The sequence below is a fragment of the Lissotriton helveticus genome, chromosome 11, assembly GCF_964261635.1.
Source record: "Lissotriton helveticus chromosome 11, aLisHel1.1, whole genome shotgun sequence".
In the NCBI taxonomy this organism is placed as follows: Eukaryota; Metazoa; Chordata; class Amphibia; order Caudata; family Salamandridae; genus Lissotriton; species Lissotriton helveticus.
In genome coordinates this window covers 305,211,901-305,236,034 of record NC_136072.1, presented here as the reverse complement: position 1 = coordinate 305,236,034, position 24,134 = coordinate 305,211,901, and positions in this window count along the sequence as shown.

Below are 24,134 nucleotides of genomic sequence, written 5' to 3'. Positions count from 1 at the left end.
GCAAGAAGTTGTCTGACATGTGGTGCCATTCTGTTGCCTAGCAGTCTGACATCATAAAGCTAAAGCAAGATGCTTTCTGACATGAGAACCACTCTGTTGCCTAACAAAGAGTAGGATAGATTTATCTTGGTAATATGAGTTGCAGGGTAGACAGGATGCCCAACTGAAAGTGTTGATGGTAAGATGAAAGAAATTAGGACTTTATTTAGACTTCTATATTTGTATGAACGCAAGTTTGAGCATAAGAGTCTCAACTTCACTGTTGCTGAACTGGTAGGATTTGGCTAAAGAGAAGATGGAAATGATGCTATTCATAGTTTCTATCATTCCCGTTAACTGTAGCATAACCCTTCCTCTCTCAACTTATCAGCTGGCTTAATTGCTACTGGTGTACCATATCCTAAAACTAAAGAAGTGAGAATGGTGCGCTGCCACTTGGCTGGCAAAAAGATCTATGTCCTAATGTACGTGCTACAATTGTTTAGAGAGTTTTAGCAAATGAGTCAAGGGAATGCAGAGAAGTATGGGAGGTTATAAACACAAATTGAGATTTGATTTTTTTATTGAGCTGTTGATTTTCACAATATAACAGACTCCATAGTATAGATCTGGTAACCATTTATATAAATCAAAACTTTTTGTATTGCTTATATTAAATTACTAACAGTGGACTTTTCCATCTGCAGAATATACTGAATGACCAGCAGTGGCAGTGTTTCACAGCAGAGTTTCTCTGAATTGCCGAGACTGAAGCAAAAAAAAAAAGGAAGTCTTCTGGCATAGTGCATCATTTTACCAATTTACGTGGTAAGTAAAATGCCCAATCATTCTTTTAGGCATTAAAAAGATGTTCATAGCAACGGAATGTCCTCACTACTTTATAGTGGAAACCTGTGCCTGAATATCATTTCTGTCAAGAAAGAAGTAATATGGATCACATTATGTTGGTCATGATAGTTAATAAAAGACTGACTGACTCGAACTCTACTAAAACCTGCTTTAGATCCTGGTGATAGCAATGTTCCATTCGAGGAAATTGCTGCCTTTGAGGCTGAAATGCACCATCTCTCGTATGAAAAATAGTGTTACATTCTCACGGTAGGAAGCTCATTTAACCTCTTCTCCTGCACTCTGTATGTTGGGCTCTGATACTCAAGATGGATTTTTGTTAAGGATAATCTGTCTTTGTACCCCCATCCCACTTTCAAAAAGGACACAGAGCTTTGACTGTTTCAGATTCCTTTAGCATTCCCCCTCCTACGTGGCTGGCAGTCATGAATACGGATAGTAACCTACTGCATAACTTCTGATATCTCATCCTCCTGTGTGGTCAGCTTCCACAAGGACAATTGGTCCAGTGGTGTCTGACATCATAAAGCTAAAGCAAGAAGTTGTCTGACATGTGGTGCCATTCTGTTGCCTAACAAAGAGTAGGATACATTTATCTTGGTAATGATATGAGTTGCAGGGTAGACAGGATGCCCAACTGAAAGTGTTGATGATAAGATGAAAGAAATTAGGACTTTATTTAGACTTCTATATTTGTATGAACGCAAGTTTGAGCATAAGGGTCTCAACTTCACTGTTGCTGAACTGGTAGGATTTGGCTAAAGAGAAGATGGAAATGATGCTATTCATAGTTTCTATCATTCCCGTTAACTGTAGCATAACCCTTCCTCTCTCAACTTATCAGCTGGCTTAATTTGTACTGGTGTACCATATCCTAAAACTAAAGAAGTGAGAATGGTGCGCTGCCACTTGGCTGGCAAAAAGATCTATGTCCTAATGTACGTGCTACAATTGTTTAGAGAGTTTTAGCAAATGAGTCAAGGGAATGCAGAGAAGTATGGGAGGTTATAAACACAAATTGAGATTTGATTTTTTTATTGAGCTGTTGATTTTCACAATAAAACAGACTCCATAGTATAGATCTGGTAACCCTTTATATAAATCAAAACTTTTTGTATTGCTTATATTAAATGTACTAACAGTGGACTTTTCCATCTGCAGATTATACTGAATGAGTGGCAGTGTTTCACAGCAGAGTTTCTCTGAATTGCCGAGACTGAAGCAAAAAAAAAAGGAAGTCTTCTGGCATAGTGCATCATTTTACCAATTTACGTGGTAAGTAAAACGCCCAATCATTCTTTTAGGCATTAAAAAGATGTTCATAGCAACGGAATGTCCTCCCTACTTTATAGTGGAAACCTGTGCCTGAATATCATTTCTGTCAAGAAAGAAGTAATATGGATCACATTATGTTGGTCATGATAGTTAATAAAAGACTGACTGACTCGAACTCTACTAAAACCTGCTTTAGATCCTGGTGATAGCAATGTTCCATTCGAGGAAATTGCTGCCTTTGAGGCTGAAATGCACCATCTCTCGTATGAAAAATAGTGTTACATTCTCACGGTAGGAAGCTCATTTAACCTCTTCTCCTGCACTCTGTATGTTGGGCTCTGATACTCAAGATGGATTTTTGTTAAGGATAATCTGTCTTTGTACCCCCATCCCACTTTCAAAAAGGACACAGAGCTTTGACTGTTTCAGATTCCTTTACCATGCCCCCTCCTACGTGGCTGGCAGTCATGAATACGGATAGTAACCTACTGCATAACTTCTCATATCTCATCCTCCTGTGTGGTCAGCTTCCACAAGGACAATTGGTCCAGTGGTGTCTGACATCATAAAGCTAAAGCAAGAAGTTGTCTGACATGTGGTGCCATTCTGTTGCCTAGCAGTCTGACATCATAAAGCTAAAGCAAGATGCTTTCTGACATGAGAGCCACTCTGTTGCCCAACAAAGAGTAGGATACATTTATCTTGGTAATGATATGAGTTGCAGGGTAGACAGGATGCCCAACTGAAAGTGTTGATGGTAAGATGAAAGAAATTAGGACTTTATTTAGACTTCTATATTTGTATGAACGCAAGTTTGAGCATAAGAGTCTCAACTTCACTGTTGCTGAACTGGTAGGATTTGGCTAAAGAGAAGATGGAAATGATGCTATTCATAGTTTCTATTATTCCAGTTAACTGTAGCATAACTCTTCCTCTCTCAACTTATCAGCTGGCTTAATTGCTACTGGTGTACCATATCCTAAAACAAAAGAAGTGAGAATGGTGCGCTGCCACTTGGCTGGCAAAAAGATCTATGTCCTAATGTACGTGCTACAATTGTTTAGAGAGTTTTAGCAAATGAGTCAAGGGAATGCAGAGAAGTATGGAAGGTTATAAACACAAATTGAGATTTGATTTTTTATTGAGCTGTTGATTTTCACAATAAAACAGACTCCATAATATAGATCTGGTAACCCTTTATATAAATCAAAACTTTTTGTATTGCTTATATTAAATGTACTAACAGTGGACTTTTCCATCTGCAGATTATACTGAATGACCAGCAGTGGCAGTGTTTCACAGCAGAGTTTCTCTGAATTGCCGAGACTGAAGCAAAAAAAAAAAGGAAGTCTTCTGGCATAGTGCATCATTTTACCAATTTACGTGGTAAGTAAAACGCCCAATCATTCTTTTAGGCATTAAAAAGATGTTCATAGCAACGGAATGTCCTCACTACTTTATAGTGGAAACCTGTGCCTGAATATCATTTCTGTCAAGAAAGAAGTAATATGGATCACATTATGTTGGTCATGATAGTTAATAAAAGACTGACTGACTCGAACTCTACTAAAACCTGCTTTAGATCCTGGTGATAGCAATGTTCCATTCGAGGAAATTGCTGCCTTTGAGGCTGAAATGCACCATCTCTCGTATGAACAATAGTGTTACATTCTCACGGTAGGAAGCTCATTTAACCTCTTCTCCTGCACTCTGTATGTTGGGCTCTGATACTCAAGATGGATTTTTGTTAAGGATAATCTGTCTTTGTACCCCCATCCCACTTTCAAAAAGGACACAGAGCTTTGACTGTTTCAGATTCCTTTACCATTCCCCCAACTACGTGGCTGGCAGTCATGAATACGGATAGTAACCTACTGCATAACTTCTGATATCTCATCCTCCTGTGTGGTCAGCTTCCACAAGGACAATTGGTCCAGGGGGGCCTGACATCATAAACCTAAAGCAAGAAGTTGTCTGACATGTGGTGCCATTCTGTTGCCTAGCAGTCTGACATCATAAAGCTAAAGCAAGATGCTTTCTGACATGAGAGCCACTCTGTTGCCTAACAAAGAGTAGGATACATTTATCTTGGTAATGATATGAGTTGCAGGGTAGACAGGATGCCCAAATGAAAGTGTTGATGGTAAGATGAAAGAAATTAGGACTTTATTTAGACTTCTATATTTGTATGAACGCAAGTTTGAGCATAAGAGTCTCAACTTCACTGTTGCTGAACTGGTAGGATTTGGCTAAAGAGAAGATGGAAATGATGCTATTCATAGTTTCTATCATTCCCGTTAACTGTAGCATAACCCTTCCTCTCTCAACTTATCAGCTGGCTTAATTGCTACTGGTGTACCATATCCTAAAACAAAAGAAGTGAGAATGGTGCGCTGCCACTTGGCTGGCAAAAAGATCTATGTCCTAATGTACGTGCTACAATTGTTTAGAGAGTTTTAGCAAATGAGTCAAGGGAATGCAGAGAAGTATGGGAGGTTATAAACACAAATTGAGATTTGATTTTTTTATTGAGCTGTTGATTTTCACAATAAAACAGACTCCATAATATAGATCTGGTAACCCTTTATATAAATCAAAACTTTTTGTATTGCTTATATTAAATGTACTAACAGTGGACTTTTCCATCTGCAGATTATACTGAATGACCAGCAGTGGCAGTGTTTCACAGCAGAGTTTCTCTGAATTGCCGAGACTGAAGCAAAAAAAAAAAGGAAGTCTTCTGGCATAGTGCATCATTTTACCAATTTACGTGGTAAGTAAAACGCCCAATCATTCTTTTAGGCATTAAAAAGATGTTCATAGCAACGGAATGTCCTCACTACTTTATAGTGGAAACCTGTGCCTGAATATCATTTCTGTCAAGAAAGAAGTAATATGGATCACATTATGTTGGTCATGATAGTTCATAAAAGACTGACTGACTCGAACTCTACTAAAACCTGCTTTAGATCCTGGTGATAGCAATGTTCCATTCGAGGAAATTGCTGCCTTTGAGGCTGAAATGCACCATCTCTCGTATGAAAAATAGTGTTACATTCTCACGGTAGGAAGCTCATTTAACCTCTTCTCCTGCACTCTGTATGTTGGGCTCTGATACTCAAGATGGATTTTTGTTAAGGATAATCTGTCTTTGTACCCCCATCCCACTTTCAAAAAGGACACAGAGCTTTGACTGTTTCAGATTCCTTTACCATTCCCCCTCCTACGTGGCTGGCAGTCATGAATACGGATAGTAACCTACTGCATAACTTCTGATATCTCATCCTCCTGTGTGGTCAGCTTCCACAAGGACAATTGGTCCAGTGGTGTCTGACATCATAAAGCTAAAGCAAGAAGTTGTCTGACATGTGGTGCCATTCTGTTGCCTAGCAGTCTGACATCATAAAGCTAAAGCAAGATGCTTTCTGACATGAGAGCCACTCTGTTGCCTAACAAAGAGTAGGATACATTTATCTTGGTAATGATATGAGTTGCAGGGTAGACAGGATGCCCAACTGAAAGTGTTGATGGTAAGATGAAAGAAATTAGGACTTTATTTAGACTTCTATATTTGTATGAACGCAAGTTTGAGCATAAGAGTCTCAACTTCACTGTTGCTGAACTGGTAGGATTTGGCTAAAGAGAAGATGGAAATGATGCTATTCATAGTTTCTATCATTCCCGTTAACTGTAGCATAACCCTTCCTCTCTCAACTTATCAGCTGGCTTAATTTGTACTGGTGTACCATATCCTAAAACTAAAGAAGTGAGAATGGTGCGCTGCCACTTGGCTGGCAAAAAGATCTATGTCCTAATGTACGTGCTACAATTGTTTAGAGAGTTTTAGCAAATGAGTCAAGGGAATGCAGAGAAGTATGGGAGGTTATAAACACAAATTGAGATTTGATTTTTTTATTGAGCTGTTGATTTTCACAATAAAACAGACTCCATACTATAGATCTGGTAACCCTTTATATAAATCAAAACTTTTTGTATTGCTTATATTAAATGTACTAACAGTGGACTTTTCCATCTGCAGATTATACTGAATGACCAGCAGTGGCAGTGTTTCACAGCAGAGTTTCTCTGAATTGCCGAGACTGAAGCAAAAAAAAAAAGGAAGTCTTCTGGCATAGTGCATCATTTTACCAATTTACGTGGTAAGTAAAACGCCCAATCATTCTTTTAGGCATTAAAAAGATGTTCATAGCAACGGAATGTCCTCACTACTTTATAGTGGAAACCTGTGCCTGAATATCATTTCTGTCAAGAAAGAAGTAATATGGATCACATTATGTTGGTCATGATAGTTAATAAAAGACTGACTGACTCGAACTCTACTAAAACCTGCTTTAGATCCTGGTGATAGCAATGTTCCATTCGAGGAAATTGCTGCCTTTGAGGCTGAAATGCACCATCTCTCGTATGAAAAATAGTGTTACATTCTCACGGTAGGAAGCTCATTTAACCTCTTCTCCTGCACTCTGTATGTTGGGCTCTGATACTCAAGATGGATTTTTGTTAAGGATAATCTGTCTTTGTACCCCCATCCCACTTTCAAAAAGGACACAGAGCTTTGACTGTTTCAGATTCCTTTACCATTCCCCCTCCTACGTGGCTGGCAGTCATGAATACGGATAGTAACCTACTGCATAACTTCTCATATCTCATCCTCCTGTGTGGTCAGCTTCCACAAGGACAATTGGTCCAGGGGGGCCTGACATCATAAAGCTAAAGCAAGAAGTTGTCTGACATGTGGTGCCATTCTGTTGCCTAGCAGTCTGACATCATAAAGCTAAAGCAAGATGCTTTCTGACATGAGAGCCACTCTGTTGCCTAACAAAGAGTAGGATAGATTTATCTTGGTAATGATATGAGTTGCAGGGTAGACAGGATGCCCAACTGAAAGTGTTGATGGTAAGATGAAAGAAATTAGGACTTTATTTAGACTTCTATATTTGTATGAACGCAAGTTTGAGCATAAGAGTCTCAACTTCAATGTTGCTGAACTGGTAGGATTTGGCTAAAGAGAAGATGGAAATGATGCTATTCATAGTTTCTATCATTCCCGTTAACTGTAGCATAACCCTTCCTCTCTCAACTTATCAGCTGGCTTAATTGCTACTGGTGTACCATATCCTAAAACTAAAGAAGTGAGAATGGTGCGCTGCCACTTGGCTGGCAAAAAGATCTATGTCCTAATGTACGTGCTACAATTGTTTAGAGAGTTTTAGCAAATGAGTCAAGGGAATGCAGAGAAGTATGGAAGGTTATAAACACAAATTGAGATTTGATTTTTTATTGAGCTGTTGATTTTCACAATAAAACAGACTCCATAATATAGATCTGGTAACCCTTTATATAAATCAAAACTTTTTGTATTGCTTATATTAAATGTACTAACAGTGGACTTTTCCATCTGCAGATTATACTGAATGACCAGCAGTGGCAGTGTTTCACAGCAGAGTTTCTCTGAATTGCCGAGACTGAAGCAAAAAAAAAAAGGAAGTCTTCTGGCATAGTGCATCATTTTACCAATTTACGTGGTAAGTAAAATGCCCAATCATTCTTTTAGGCATTAAAAAGATGTTCATAGCAACGGAATGTCCTCACTACTTTTTAGTGGAAACCTGTGCCTGAATATCATTTCTGTCAAGAAAGAAGTAATATGGATCACATTATGTTGGTCATGATAGTTAATAAGACTGACTCGAACTCTACTAAAACCTGCTTTAGATCCTGGTGATAGCAATGTTCCATTCGAGGAAATTGCTGCCTTTGAGGCTGAAATGCACCATCTCACGTATGAAAAATAGTGTTACATTCTCACGGTAGGAAGCTCATTTAACCTCTTCTCCTGCACTCTGTATGTTGGGCTCTGATACTCAAGATGGATTTTTGTTAAGGATAATCTGTCTTTGTACCCCCATCCCACTTTCAAAAAGGACACAGAGCTTTGACTGTTTCAGATTCCTTTACCATTCCCCCTCCTACGTGGCTGGCAGTCATGAATACAGATAGTAACCTACTGCATAACTTCTGATATCTCATCCTCCTGTGTGGTCAGCTTCCACAAGGACAATTGGTCCAGGGGGGCCTGACATCATAAAGCTAAAGCAAGAAGTTGTCTGACATGTGGTGCCATTCTGTTGCCTACCAGTCTGACATCATAAAGCTAAAGCAAGATGCTTTCTGACATGAGAACCACTCTGTTGCCTAACAAAGAGTAGGATAGATTTATCTTGGTAATGATATGAGTTGCAGGGTAGACAGGATGCCCAACTGAAAGTGTTGATGGTAAGATGAAAGAAATTAGGACTTTATTTAGACTTCTATATTTGTATGAACGCAAGTTTGAGCATAAGAGTCTCAACTTCACTGTTGCTGAACTGGTAGGATTTGGCTAAAGAGAAGATGGAAATGATGCTATTCATAGTTTCTATCATTCCCGTTAACTGTAGCATAACCCTTCCTCTCAACTTATCAGCTGGCTTAATTGCTACTGGTGTACCATATCCTAAAACTAAAGAAGTGAGAATGGTGCGCTGCCACTTGGCTGGCAAAAAGATCTATGTCCTAATGTACGTGCTACAATTGTTTAGAGAGTTTTAGCAAATGAGTCAAGGGAATGCAGAGAAGTATGGGAGGTTATAAACACAAATTGAGATTTGATTTTTTTATTGAGCTGTTGATTTTCACAATATAACAGACTCCATAGTATAGATCTGGTAACCATTTATATAAATCAAAACTTTTTGTATTGCTTATATTAAATTACTAACAGTGGACTTTTCCATCTGCAGAATATACTGAATGACCAGCAGTGGCAGTGTTTCACAGCAGAGTTTCTCTGAATTGCCGAGACTGAAGCAAAAAAAAAAAGGAAGTCTTCTGGCATAGTGCATCATTTTACCAATTTACGTGGTAAGTAAAATGCCCAATCATTCTTTTAGGCATTAAAAAGATGTTCATAGCAACGGAATGTCCTCACTACTTTTTAGTGGAAACCTGTGCCTGAATATCATTTCTGTCAAGAAAGAAGTAATATGGATCACATTATGTTGGTCATGATAGTTAATAAAAGACTGACTGACTCGAACTCTACTAAAACCTGCTTTAGATCCTGGTGATAGCAATGTTCCATTCGAGGAAATTGCTGCCTTTGAGGCTGAAATGCACCATCTCTCGTATGAAAAATAGTGTTACATTCTCACGGTAGGAAGCTCATTTAACCTCTTCTCCTGCACTCTGTATGTTGGGCTCTGATACTCAAGATGGATTTTTGTTAAGGATAATCTGTCTTTGTACCCCCATCCCACTTTCAAAAAGGACACAGAGCTTTGACTGTTTCAGATTCCTTTACCATTCCCCCTCCTACGTGGCTGGCAGTCATGAATACGGATAGTAACCTACTGCATAACTTCTCATATCTCATCCTCCTGTGTGGTCAGCTTCCACAAGGACAATTGGTCCAGGGGGGCCTGACATCATAAAGCTAAAGCAAGAAGTTGTCTGACATGTGGTGCCATTCTGTTGCCTAGCAGTCTGACATCATAAAGCTAAAGCAAGATGCTTTCTGACATGAGAGCCACTCTGTTGCCTAACAAAGAGTAGGATAGATTTATCTTGGTAATGATATGAGTTGCAGGGTAGACAGGATGCCCAACTGAAAGTGTTGATGGTAAGATGAAAGAAATTAGGACTTTATTTAGACTTCTATATTTGTATGAACGCAAGTTTGAGCATAAGAGTCTCAACTTCAATGTTGCTGAACTGGTAGGATTTGGCTAAAGAGAAGATGGAAATGATGCTATTCATAGTTTCTATCATTCCCGTTAACTGTAGCATAACCCTTCCTCTCTCAACTTATCAGCTGGCTTAATTGCTACTGGTGTACCATATCCTAAAACTAAAGAAGTGAGAATGGTGCGCTGCCACTTGGCTGGCAAAAAGATCTATGTCCTAATGTACGTGCTACAATTGTTTAGAGAGTTTTAGCAAATGAGTCAAGGGAATGCAGAGAAGTATGGAAGGTTATAAACACAAATTGAGATTTGATTTTTTATTGAGCTGTTGATTTTCACAATAAAACAGACTCCATAATATAGATCTGGTAACCCTTTATATAAATCAAAACTTTTTGTATTGCTTATATTAAATGTACTAACAGTGGACTTTTCCATCTGCAGATTATACTGAATGACCAGCAGTGGCAGTGTTTCACAGCAGAGTTTCTCTGAATTGCCGAGACTGAAGCAAAAAAAAAAAGGAAGTCTTCTGGCATAGTGCATCATTTTACCAATTTACGTGGTAAGTAAAATGCCCAATCATTCTTTTAGGCATTAAAAAGATGTTCATAGCAACGGAATGTCCTCACTACTTTTTAGTGGAAACCTGTGCCTGAATATCATTTCTGTCAAGAAAGAAGTAATATGGATCACATTATGTTGGTCATGATAGTTAATAAGACTGACTCGAACTCTACTAAAACCTGCTTTAGATCCTGGTGATAGCAATGTTCCATTCGAGGAAATTGCTGCCTTTGAGGCTGAAATGCACCATCTCACGTATGAAAAATAGTGTTACATTCTCACGGTAGGAAGCTCATTTAACCTCTTCTCCTGCACTCTGTATGTTGGGCTCTGATACTCAAGATGGATTTTTGTTAAGGATAATCTGTCTTTGTACCCCCATCCCACTTTCAAAAAGGACACAGAGCTTTGACTGTTTCAGATTCCTTTACCATTCCCCCTCCTACGTGGCTGGCAGTCATGAATACAGATAGTAACCTACTGCATAACTTCTGATATCTCATCCTCCTGTGTGGTCAGCTTCCACAAGGACAATTGGTCCAGGGGGGCCTGACATCATAAAGCTAAAGCAAGAAGTTGTCTGACATGTGGTGCCATTCTGTTGCCTACCAGTCTGACATCATAAAGCTAAAGCAAGATGCTTTCTGACATGAGAACCACTCTGTTGCCTAACAAAGAGTAGGATAGATTTATCTTGGTAATGATATGAGTTGCAGGGTAGACAGGATGCCCAACTGAAAGTGTTGATGGTAAGATGAAAGAAATTAGGACTTTATTTAGACTTCTATATTTGTATGAACGCAAGTTTGAGCATAAGAGTCTCAACTTCACTGTTGCTGAACTGGTAGGATTTGGCTAAAGAGAAGATGGAAATGATGCTATTCATAGTTTCTATCATTCCCGTTAACTGTAGCATAACCCTTCCTCTCAACTTATCAGCTGGCTTAATTGCTACTGGTGTACCATATCCTAAAACTAAAGAAGTGAGAATGGTGCGCTGCCACTTGGCTGGCAAAAAGATCTATGTCCTAATGTACGTGCTACAATTGTTTAGAGAGTTTTAGCAAATGAGTCAAGGGAATGCAGAGAAGTATGGGAGGTTATAAACACAAATTGAGATTTGATTTTTTTATTGAGCTGTTGATTTTCACAATATAACAGACTCCATAGTATAGATCTGGTAACCATTTATATAAATCAAAACTTTTTGTATTGCTTATATTAAATTACTAACAGTGGACTTTTCCATCTGCAGAATATACTGAATGACCAGCAGTGGCAGTGTTTCACAGCAGAGTTTCTCTGAATTGCCGAGACTGAAGCAAAAAAAAAAAGGAAGTCTTCTGGCATAGTGCATCATTTTACCAATTTACGTGGTAAGTAAAATGCCCAATCATTCTTTTAGGCATTAAAAAGATGTTCATAGCAACGGAATGTCCTCACTACTTTTTAGTGGAAACCTGTGCCTGAATATCATTTCTGTCAAGAAAGAAGTAATATGGATCACATTATGTTGGTCATGATAGTTAATAAAAGACTGACTGACTCGAACTCTACGAAAACCTGCTTTAGATCCTGGTGATAGCAATGTTCCATTCGAGGAAATTGCTGCCTTTGAGGCTGAAATGCACCATCTCTCGTATGAAAAATAGTGTTACATTCTCACGGTAGGAAGCTCATTTAACCTCTTCTCCTGCACTCTGTATGTTGGGCTCTGATACTCAAGATGGATTTTTGTTAAGGATAATCTGTCTTTGTACCCCCATCCCACTTTCAAAAAGGACACAGAGCTTTGACTGTTTCAGATTCCTTTACCATTCCCCCTCCTACGTGGCTGGCAGTCATGAATACGGATAGTAACCTACTGCATAACTTCTCATATCTCATCCTCCTGTGTGGTCAGCTTCCACAAGGACAATTGGTCCAGGGGGGCCTGACATCATAAAGCTAAAGCAAGAAGTTGTCTGACATGTGGTGCCATTCTGTTGCCTAGCAGTCTGACATCATAAAGCTAAAGCAAGATGCTTTCTGACATGAGAGCCACTCTGTTGCCTAACAAAGAGTAGGATAGATTTATCTTGGTAATGATATGAGTTGCAGGGTAGACAGGATGCCCAACTGAAAGTGTTGATGGTAAGATGAAAGAAATTAGGACTTTATTTAGACTTCTATATTTGTATGAACGCAAGTTTGAGCATAAGAGTCTCAACTTCACTGTTGCTGAACTGGTAGGATTTGGCTAAAGAGAAGATGGAAATGATGCTATTCATAGTTTCTATCATTCCCGTTAACTGTAGCATAACCCTTCCTCTCTCAACTTATCAGCTGGCTTAATTGCTACTGGTGTACCATATCCTAAAACTAAAGAAGTGAGAATGGTGCGCTGCCACTTGGCTGGCAAAAAGATCTATGTCCTAATGTACGTGCTACAATTGTTTAGAGAGTTTTAGCAAATGAGTCAAGGGAATGCAGAGAAGTATGGGAGGTTATAAACACAAATTGAGATTTGATTTTTTTATTGAGCTGTTGATTTTCACAATAAAACAGACTCCATAGTATAGATCTGGTAACCCTTTATATAAATCAAAACTTTTTGTATTGCTTATATTAAATGTACTAACAGTGGACTTTTCCATCTGCAGATTATACTGAATGACCAGCAGTGGCAGTGTTTCACAGCAGAGTTTCTCTGAATTGCCGAGACTGAAGCAAAAAAAAAAAGGAAGTCTTCTGGCATAGTGCATCATTTTACCAATTTACGTGGTAAGTAAAACGCCCAATCATTCTTTTAGGCATTAAAAAGATGTTCATAGCAACGGAATGTCCTCACTACTTTATAGTGGAAACCTGTGCCTGAATATCATTTCTGTCAAGAAAGAAGTAATATGGATCACATTATGTTGGTCATGATAGTTAATAAAAGACTGACTGACTCGAACTCTACTAACACCTGCTTTAGATCCTGGTGATAGCAATGTTCCATTCGAGGAAATTGCTGCCTTTGAGGCTGAAATGCACCATCTCACGTATGAAAAATAGTGTTACATTCTCACGGTAGGAAGCTCATTTAACCTCTTCTCCTGCACTCTGTATGTTGGGCTCTGATACTCAAGATGGATTTTTGTTAAGGATAATCTGTCTTTGTACCCCCATCCCACTTTCAAAAAGGACACAGAGCTTTGACTGTTTCAGATTCCTTTACCATTCCCCCTCCTACGTGGCTGGCAGTCATGAATACGGATAGTAACCTACTGCATAACTTCTGATATCTCATCCTCCTGTGTGGTCAGCTTCCACAAGGACAATTGGTCCAGTGGTGTCTGACATCATAAAGCTAAAGCAAGAAGTTGTCTGACATGTGGTGCCATTCTGTTGCCTAACAAAGAGTAGGATACATTTATCTTGGTAATGATATGAGTTGCAGGGTAGACAGGATGCCCAACTGAAAGTGTTGATGATAAGATGAAAGAAATTAGGACTTTATTTAGACTTCTATATTTGTATGAACGCAAGTTTGAGCATAAGGGTCTCAACTTCACTGTTGCTGAACTGGTAGGATTTGGCTAAAGAGAAGATGGAAATGATGCTATTCATAGTTTCTATCATTCCCGTTAACTGTAGCATAACCCTTCCTCTCTCAACTTATCAGCTGGCTTAATTTGTACTGGTGTACCATATCCTAAAACTAAAGAAGTGAGAATGGTGCGCTGCCACTTGGCTGGCAAAAAGATCTATGTCCTAATGTACGTGCTACAATTGTTTAGAGAGTTTTAGCAAATGAGTCAAGGGAATGCAGAGAAGTATGGGAGGTTATAAACACAAATTGAGATTTGATTTTTTTATTGAGCTGTTGATTTTCACAATAAAACAGACTCCATAGTATAGATCTGGTAACCCTTTATATAAATCAAAACTTTTTGTATTGCTTATATTAAATGTACTAACAGTGGACTTTTCCATCTGCAGATTATACTGAATGACCAGCATTGGCAGTGTTTCACAGCAGAGTTTCTCTGAATTGCCGAGACTGAAGCAAAAAAAAAAGGAAGTCTTCTGGCATAGTGCATCATTTTACCAATTTACGTGGTAAGTAAAACGCCCAATCATTCTTTTAGGCATTAAAAAGATGTTCATAGCAACGGAATGTCCTCCCTACTTTATAGTGGAAACCTGTGCCTGAATATCATTTCTGTCAAGAAAGAAGTAATATGGATCACATTATGTTGGTCATGATAGTTAATAAAAGACTGACTGACTCGAACTCTACTAAAACCTGCTTTAGATCCTGGTGATAGCAATGTTCCATTCGAGGAAATTGCTGCCTTTGAGGCTGAAATGCACCATCTCTCGTATGAAAAATAGTGTTACATTCTCACGGTAGGAAGCTCATTTAACCTCTTCTCCTGCACTCTGTATGTTGGGCTCTGATACTCAAGATGGATTTTTGTTAAGGATAATCTGTCTTTGTACCCCCATCCCACTTTCAAAAAGGACACAGAGCTTTGACTGTTTCAGATTCCTTTACCATTCCCCCTCCTACGTGGCTGGCAGTCATGAATACGGATAGTAACCTACTGCATAACTTCTCATATCTCATCCTCCTGTGTGGTCAGCTTCCACAAGGACAATTGGTCCAGGGGGGCCTGACATCATAAAGCTAAAGCAAGAAGTTGTCTGACATGTGGTGCCATTCTGTTGCCTAGCAGTCTGACATCATAAAGCTAAAGCAAGATGCTTTCTGACATGAGAGCCACTCTGTTGCCTAACAAAGAGTAGGATAGATTTATCTTGGTAATGATATGAGTTGCAGGGTAGACAGGATGCCCAACTGAAAGTGTTGATGGTAAGATGAAAGAAATTAGGACTTTATTTAGACTTCTATATTTGTATGAACGCAAGTTTGAGCATAAGAGTCTCAACTTCACTGTTGCTGAACTGGTACGATTTGGCTAAAGAGAAGATGGAAATGATGCTATTCATAGTTTCTATCATTCCCGTTAACTGTAGCATAACCCTTCCTCTCTCAACTTATCAGCTGGCTTAATTTGTACTGGTGTACCATATCCTAAAACTAAAGAAGTGAGAATGGTGCGCTGCCACTTGGCTGGCAAAAAGATCTATGTCCTAATGTACGTGCTACAATTGTTTAGAGAGTTTTAGCAAATGAGTCAAGGGAATGCAGAGAAGTATGGGAGGTTAGAAACACAAATTGAGATTTGATTTTTTTATTGAGCTGTTGATTTTCACAATAAAACAGACTCCATAGTATAGATCTGGTAACCCTTTATATAAATCAAAACTTTTTGTATTGCTTATATTAAATGTACTAACAGTGGACTTTTCCATCTGCAGATTATACTGAATGACCAGCAGTGGCAGTGTTTCACAGCAGAGTTTCTCTGAATTGCCGAGACTGAAGCAAAAAAAAAAAGGAAGTCTTCTGGCATAGTGCATCATTTTACCAATTTACGTGGTAAGTAAAACGCCGAATCATTCTTTTAGGCATTAAAAAGATGTTCATAGCAACGGAATGTCCTCACTACTTTATAGTGGAAACCTGTGCCTGAATATCATTTCTGTCAAGAAAGAAGTAATATGGATCACATTATGTTGGTCATGATAGTTAATAAAAGACTGACTGACTCGAACTCTACTAAAACCTGCTTTAGATCCTTGTGATAGCAATGTTCCATTCGAGGAAATTGCTGCCTTTGAGGCTGAAATGCACCATCTCACGTATGAAAAATAGTGTTACATTCTCACGGTAGGAAGCTCATTTAACCTCTTCTCCTGCACTCTGTATGTTGGGCTCTGATACTCAAGATGGATTTTTGTTAAGGATAATCTGTCTTTGTACCCCCATCCCACTTTCAAAAAGGACACAGAGCTTTGACTGTTTCAGATTCCTTTACCATTCCCCCTCCTACGTGGCTGGCAGTCATGAATACGGATAGTAACCTACTGCATAACTTCTGATATCTCATCCTCCTGTGTGGTCAGCTTCCACAAGGACAATTGGTCCAGTGGTGTCTGACATCATAAAGCTAAAGCAAGAAGTTGTCTGACATGTGGTGCCATTCTGTTGCCTAGCAGTCTGACATCATAAAGCTAAAGCAAGATGCTTTCTGACATGAGAGCCACTCTGTTGCCTAACAAAGAGTAGGATACATTTATCTTGGTAATGATATGAGTTGCAGGGTAGACAGGATGCCCAACTGAAAGTGTTGATGGTAAGATGAAAGAAATTAGGACTTTATTTAGACTTCTATATTTGTATGAACGCAAGTTTGAGCATAAGAGTGTCAACTTCACTGTTGCTGAACTGGTAGGATTTGGCTAAAGAGAAGATGGAAATGATGCTATTCATAGTTTCTATTATTCCAGTTAACTGTAGCATAACTCTTCCTCTCTCAACTTATCAGCTGGCTTAATTGCTACTGGTGTACCATATCCTAAAACAAAAGAAGTGAGAATGGTGCGCTGCCACTTGGCTGGCAAAAAGATCTATGTCCTAATGTACGTGCTACAATTGTTTAGAGAGTTTTAGCAAATGAGTCAAGGGAATGCAGAGAAGTATGGAAGGTTATAAACACAAATTGAGATTTGATTTTTTATTGAGCTGTTGATTTTCACAATAAAACAGACTCCATAATATAGATCTGGTAACCCTTTATATAAATCAAAACTTTTTGTATTGCTTATATTAAATGTACTAACAGTGGACTTTTCCATCTGCAGATTATACTGAATGACCAGCAGTGGCAGTGTTTCACAGCAGAGTTTCTCTGAATTGCCGAGACTGAAGCAAAAAAAAAAAGGAAGTCTTCTGGCATAGTGCATCATTTTACCAATTTACGTGGTAAGTAAAACGCCCAATCATTCTTTTAGGCATTAAAAAGATGTTCATAGCAACGGAATGTCCTCACTACTTTATAGTGGAAACCTGTGCCTGAATATCATTTCTGTCAAGAAAGAAGTAATATGGATCACATTATGTTGGTCATGATAGTTAATAAAAGACTGACTGACTCGAACTCTACTAAAACCTGCTTTAGATCCTGGTGATAGCAATGTTCCATTCGAGGAAATTGCTGCCTTTGAGGCTGAAATGCACCATCTCTCGTATGAAAAATAGTGTTACATTCTCACGGTAGGAAGCTCATTTAACCTCTTCTCCTGCACTCTGTATGTTGGGCTCTGATACTCAAGATGGATTTTTGTTAAGGATAATCTGTCTTTGTACCCCCATCCCACTTTCAAAAAGGACACAGAGCTTTGACTGTTTCAGATTCCTTTACCATTCCCCCTCCTACGTGGCTGGCAGTCATGAATACGGATAGTAACCTACTGCATAACTTCTGATATCTCATCCTCCTGTGTGGTCAGCTTCCACAAGGACAATTGGTCCAGTGGTGTCTGACATCATAAAGCTAAAGCAAGAAGTTGTCTGACATGTGGTGCCATTCTGTTGCCTAGCAGTCTGACATCATAAAGCTAAAGCAAGATGCTTTCTGACATGAGAGCCACTCTGTTGCCCAACAAAGAGTAGGATACATTTATCTTGGTAATGATATGAGTTGCAGGGTAGACAGGATGCCCAACTGAAAGTGTTGATGGTAAGATGAAAGAAATTAGGACTTTATTTAGACTTCTATATTTGTATGAACGCAAGTTTGAGCATAAGAGTCTCAACTTCACTGTTGCTGAACTGGTAGGATTTGGCTAAAGAGAAGATGGAAATGATGCTATTCATAGTTTCTATTATTCCAGTTAACTGTAGCATAACTCTTCCTCTCTCAACTTATCAGCTGGCTTAATTGCTACTGGTGTACCATATACTAAAACAAAAGAAGTGAGAATGGTGCGCTGCCACTTGGCTGGCAAAAAGATCTATGTCCTAATGTACGTGCTACAATTGTTTAGAGAGTTTTAGCAAATGAGTCAAGGGAATGCAGAGAAGTATGGAAGGTTATAAACACAAATTGAGATTTGATTTTTTATTGAGCTGTTGATTTTCACAATAAAACAGACTCCATAATATAGATCTGGTAACCCTTTATATAAATCAAAACTTTTTGTATTGCTTATATTAAATGTACTAACAGTGGACTTTTCCATCTGCAGATTATACTGAATGACCAGCAGTGGCAGTGTTTCACAGCAGAGTTTCTCTGAATTGCCGAGACTGAAGCAAAAAAAAAAGGAAGTCTTCTGGCATAGTGCATCATTTTACCAATTTACGTGGTAAGTAAAACGCCCAATCATTCTTTTAGGCATTAAAAAGATGTTCATAGCAACGGAATGTCCTCACTACTTTATAGTGGAAACCTGTGCCTGAATATCATTTCTGTCAAGAAAGAAGTAATATGGATCACATTATGTTGGTCATGATAGTTAATAAAAGACTGACTGACTCGAACTCTACTAAAACCTGCTTTAGATCCTGGTGATAGCAATGTTCCATTCGAGGAAATTGCTGCCTTTGAGGCTGAAATGCACCATCTCTCGTATGAACAATAGTGTTACATTCTCACGGTAGGAAGCTCATTTAACCTCTTCTCCTGCACTCTGTATGTTGGGCTCTGATACTCAAGATGGATTTTTGTTAAGGATAATCTGTCTTTGTACCCCCATCCCACTTTCAAAAAGGACACAGAGCTTTGACTGTTTCAGATTCCTTTACCATTCCCCCTCCTACGTGGCTGGCAGTCATGAATACGGATAGTAACCTACTGCATAACTTCTGATATCTCATCCTCCTGTGTGGTCAGCTTCCACAAGGACAATTGGTCCAGGGGGGCCTGACATCATAAAGCTAAAGCAAGAAGTTGTCTGACATGTGGTGCCATTCTGTTGCCTAGCAGTCTGACATCATAAAGCTAAAGCAAGATGCTTTCTGACATGAGAGCCACTCTGTTGCCTAACAAAGAGTAGGATACATTTATCTTGGTAATGATATGAGTTGCAGGGTAGACAGGATGCCCAAATGAAAGTGTTGATGGTAAGATGAAAGAAATTAGGACTTTATTTAGACTTCTATATTTGTATGAACGCAAGTTTGAGCATAAGAGTCTCAACTTCACTGTTGCTGAACTGGTAGGATTTGGCTAAAGAGAAGATGGAAATGATGCTATTCATAGTTTCTATCATTCCCGTTAACTGTAGCATAACCCTTCCTCTCTCAACTTATCAGCTGGCTTAATTGCTACTGGTGTACCATATCCTAAAACAAAAGAAGTGAGAATGGTGCGCTGCCACTTGGCTGGCAAAAAGATCTATGTCCTAATGTACGTGCTACAATTGTTTAGAGAGTTTTAGCAAATGAGTCAAGGGAATGCAGAGAAGTATGGGAGGTTATAAACACAAATTGAGATTTGATTTTTTTATTGAGCTGTTGATTTTCACAATAAAACAGACTCCATAATATAGATCTGGTAACCCTTTATATAAATCAAAACTTTTTGTATTGCTTATATTAAATGTACTAACAGTGGACTTTTCCATCTGCAGATTATACTGAATGACCAGCAGTGGCAGTGTTTCACAGCAGAGTTTCTCTGAATTGCCGAGACTGAAGCAAAAAAAAAAAGGAAGTCTTCTGGCATAGTGCATCATTTTACCAATTTACGTGGTAAGTAAAACGCCCAATCATTCTTTTAGGCATTAAAAAGATGTTCATAGCAACGGAATGTCCTCACTACTTTATAGTGGAAACCTGTGCCTGAATATCATTTCTGTCAAGAAAGAAGTAATATGGATCACATTATGTTGGTCATGATAGTTCATAAAAGACTGACTGACTCGAACTCTACTAAAACCTGCTTTAGATCCTGGTGATAGCAATGTTCCATTCGAGGAAATTGCTGCCTTTGAGGCTGAAATGCACCATCTCTCGTATGAAAAATAGTGTTACATTCTCACGGTAGGAAGCTCATTTAACCTCTTCTCCTGCACTCTGTATGTTGGGCTCTGATACTCAAGATGGATTTTTGTTAAGGATAATCTGTCTTTGTACCCCCATCCCACTTTCAAAAAGGACACAGAGCTTTGACTGTTTCAGATTCCTTTACCATTCCCCCTCCTACGTGGCTGGCAGTCATGAATACGGATAGTAACCTACTGCATAACTTCTGATATCTCATCCTCCTGTGTGGTCAGCTTCCACAAGGACAATTGGTCCAGTGGTGTCTGACATCATAAAGCTAAAGCAAGAAGTTGTCTGACATGTGGTGCCATTCTGTTGCCTAGCAGTCTGACATCATAAAGCTAAAGCAAGATGCTTTCTGACATGAGAGCCACTCTGTTGCCCAACAAAGAGTAGGATACATTTATCTTGGTAATGATATGAGTTGCAGGGTAGACAGGATGCCCAACTGAAAGTGTTGATGGTAAGATGAAAGAAATTAGGACTTTATTTAGACTTCTATATTTGTATGAACGCAAGTTTGAGCATAAGAGTCTCAACTTCACTGTTGCTGAACTGGTAGGATTTGGCTAAAGAGAAGATGGAAATGATGCTATTCATAGTTTCTATTATTCCAGTTAACTGTAGCATAACTCTTCCTCTCTCAACTTATCAGCTGGCTTAATTGCTACTGGTGTACCATATACTAAAACAAAAGAAGTGAGAATGGTGCGCTGCCACTTGGCTGGCAAAAAGATCTATGTCCTAATGTACGTGCTACAATTGTTTAGAGAGTTTTAGCAAATGAGTCAAGGGAATGCAGAGAAGTATGGAAGGTTATAAACACAAATTGAGATTTGATTTTTTATTGAGCTGTTGATTTTCACAATAAAACAGACTCCATAATATAGATCTGGTAACCCTTTATATAAATCAAAACTTTTTGTATTGCTTATATTAAATGTACTAACAGTGGACTTTTCCATCTGCAGATTATACTGAATGACCAGCAGTGGCAGTGTTTCACAGCAGAGTTTCTCTGAATTGCCGAGACTGAAGCAAAAAAAAAAGGAAGTCTTCTGGCATAGTGCATCATTTTACCAATTTACGTGGTAAGTAAAACGCCCAATCATTCTTTTAGGCATTAAAAAGATGTTCATAGCAACGGAATGTCCTCACTACTTTATAGTGGAAACCTGTGCCTGAATATCATTTCTGTCAAGAAAGAAGTAATATGGATCACATTATGTTGGTCATGATAGTTAATAAAAGACTGACTGACTCGAACTCTACTAAAACCTGCTTTAGATCCTGGTGATAGCAATGTTCCATTCGAGGAAATTGCTGCCTTTGAGGCTGAAATGCACCATCTCTCGTATGAACAATAGTGTTACATTCTCACGGTAGGAAGCTCATTTAACCTCTTCTCCTGCACTCTGTATGTTGGGCTCTGATACTCAAGATGGATTTTTGTTAAGGATAATCTGTCTTTGTACCCCCATCCCACTTTCAAAAAGGACACAGAGCTTTGACTGTTTCAGATTCCTTTACCATTCCCCCTCCTACGTGGCTGGCAGTCATGAATACGGATAGTAACCTACTGCATAACTTCTGATATCTCATCCTCCTGTGTGGTCAGCTTCCACAAGGACAATTGGTCCAGGGGGGCCTGACATCATAAAGCTAAAGCAAGAAGTTGTCTGACATGTGGTGCCATTCTGTTGCCTAGCAGTCTGACATCATAAAGCTAAAGCAAGATGCTTTCTGACATGAGAGCCACTCTGTTGCCTAACAAAGAGTAGGATACATTTATCTTGGTAATGATATGAGTTGCAGGGTAGACAGGATGCCCAAATGAAAGTGTTGATGGTAAGATGAAAGAAATTAGGACTTTATTTAGACTTCTATATTTGTATGAACGCAAGTTTGAGCATAAGAGTCTCAACTTCACTGTTGCTGAACTGGTAGGATTTGGCTAAAGAGAAGATGGAAATGATGCTATTCATAGTTTCTATCATTCCCGTTAACTGTAGCATAACCCTTCCTCTCTCAACTTATCAGCTGGCTTAATTGCTACTGGTGTACCATATCCTAAAACAAAAGAAGTGAGAATGGTGCGCTGCCACTTGGCTGGCAAAAAGATCTATGTCCTAATGTACGTGCTACAATTGTTTAGAGAGTTTTAGCAAATGAGTCAAGGGAATGCAGAGAAGTATGGGAGGTTATAAACACAAATTGAGATTTGATTTTTTTATTGAGCTGTTGATTTTCACAATAAAACAGACTCCATAATATAGATCTGGTAACCCTTTATATAAATCAAAACTTTTTGTATTGCTTATATTAAATGTACTAACAGTGGACTTTTCCATCTGCAGATTATACTGAATGACCAGCAGTGGCAGTGTTTCACAGCAGAGTTTCTCTGAATTGCCGAGACTGAAGCAAAAAAAAAAAGGAAGTCTTCTGGCATAGTGCATCATTTTACCAATTTACGTGGTAAGTAAAACGCCCAATCATTCTTTTAGGCATTAAAAAGATGTTCATAGCAACGGAATGTCCTCACTACTTTATAGTGGAAACCTGTGCCTGAATATCATTTCTGTCAAGAAAGAAGTAATATGGATCACATTATGTTGGTCATGATAGTTCATAAAAGACTGACTGACTCGAACTCTACTAAAACCTGCTTTAGATCCTGGTGATAGCAATGTTCCATTCGAGGAAATTGCTGCCTTTGAGGCTGAAATGCACCATCTCTCGTATGAAAAATAGTGTTACATTCTCACGGTAGGAAGCTCATTTAACCTCTTCTCCTGCACTCTGTATGTTGGGCTCTGATACTCAAGATGGATTTTTGTTAAGGATAATCTGTCTTTGTACCCCCATCCCACTTTCAAAAAGGACACAGAGCTTTGACTGTTTCAGATTCCTTTACCATTCCCCCTCCTACGTGGCTGGCAGTCATGAATACGGATAGTAACCTACTGCATAACTTCTGATATCTCATCCTCCTGTGTGGTCAGCTTCCACAAGGACAATTGGTCCAGTGGTGTCTGACATCATAAAGCTAAAGCAAGAAGTTGTCTGACATGTGGTGCCATTCTGTTGCCTAGCAGTCTGACATCATAAAGCTAAAGCAAGATGCTTTCTGACATGAGAGCCACTCTGTTGCCCAACAAAGAGTAGGATACATTTATCTTGGTAATGATATGAGTTGCAGGGTAGACAGGATGCCCAACTGAAAGTGTTGATGGTAAGATGAAAGAAATTAGGACTTTATTTAGACTTCTATATTTGTATGAACGCAAGTTTGAGCATAAGAGTCTCAACTTCACTGTTGCTGAACTGGTAGGATTTGGCTAAAGAGAAGATGGAAATGATGCTATTCATAGTTTCTATTATTCCAGTTAACTGTAGCATAACTCTTCCTCTCTCAACTTATCAGCTGGCTTAATTGCTACTGGTGTACCATATACTAAAACAAAAGAAGTGAGAATGGTGCGCTGCCACTTGGCTGGCAAAAAGATCTATGTCCTAATGTACGTGCTACAATTGTTTAGAGAGTTTTAGCAAATGAGTCAAGGGAATGCAGAGAAGTATGGAAGGTTATAAACACAAATTGAGATTTGATTTTTTATTGAGCTGTTGATTTTCACAATAAAACAGACTCCATAATATAGATCTGGTAACCCTTTATATAAATCAAAACTTTTTGTATTGCTTATATTAAATGTACTAACAGTGGACTTTTCCATCTGCAGATTATACTGAATGACCAGCAGTGGCAGTGT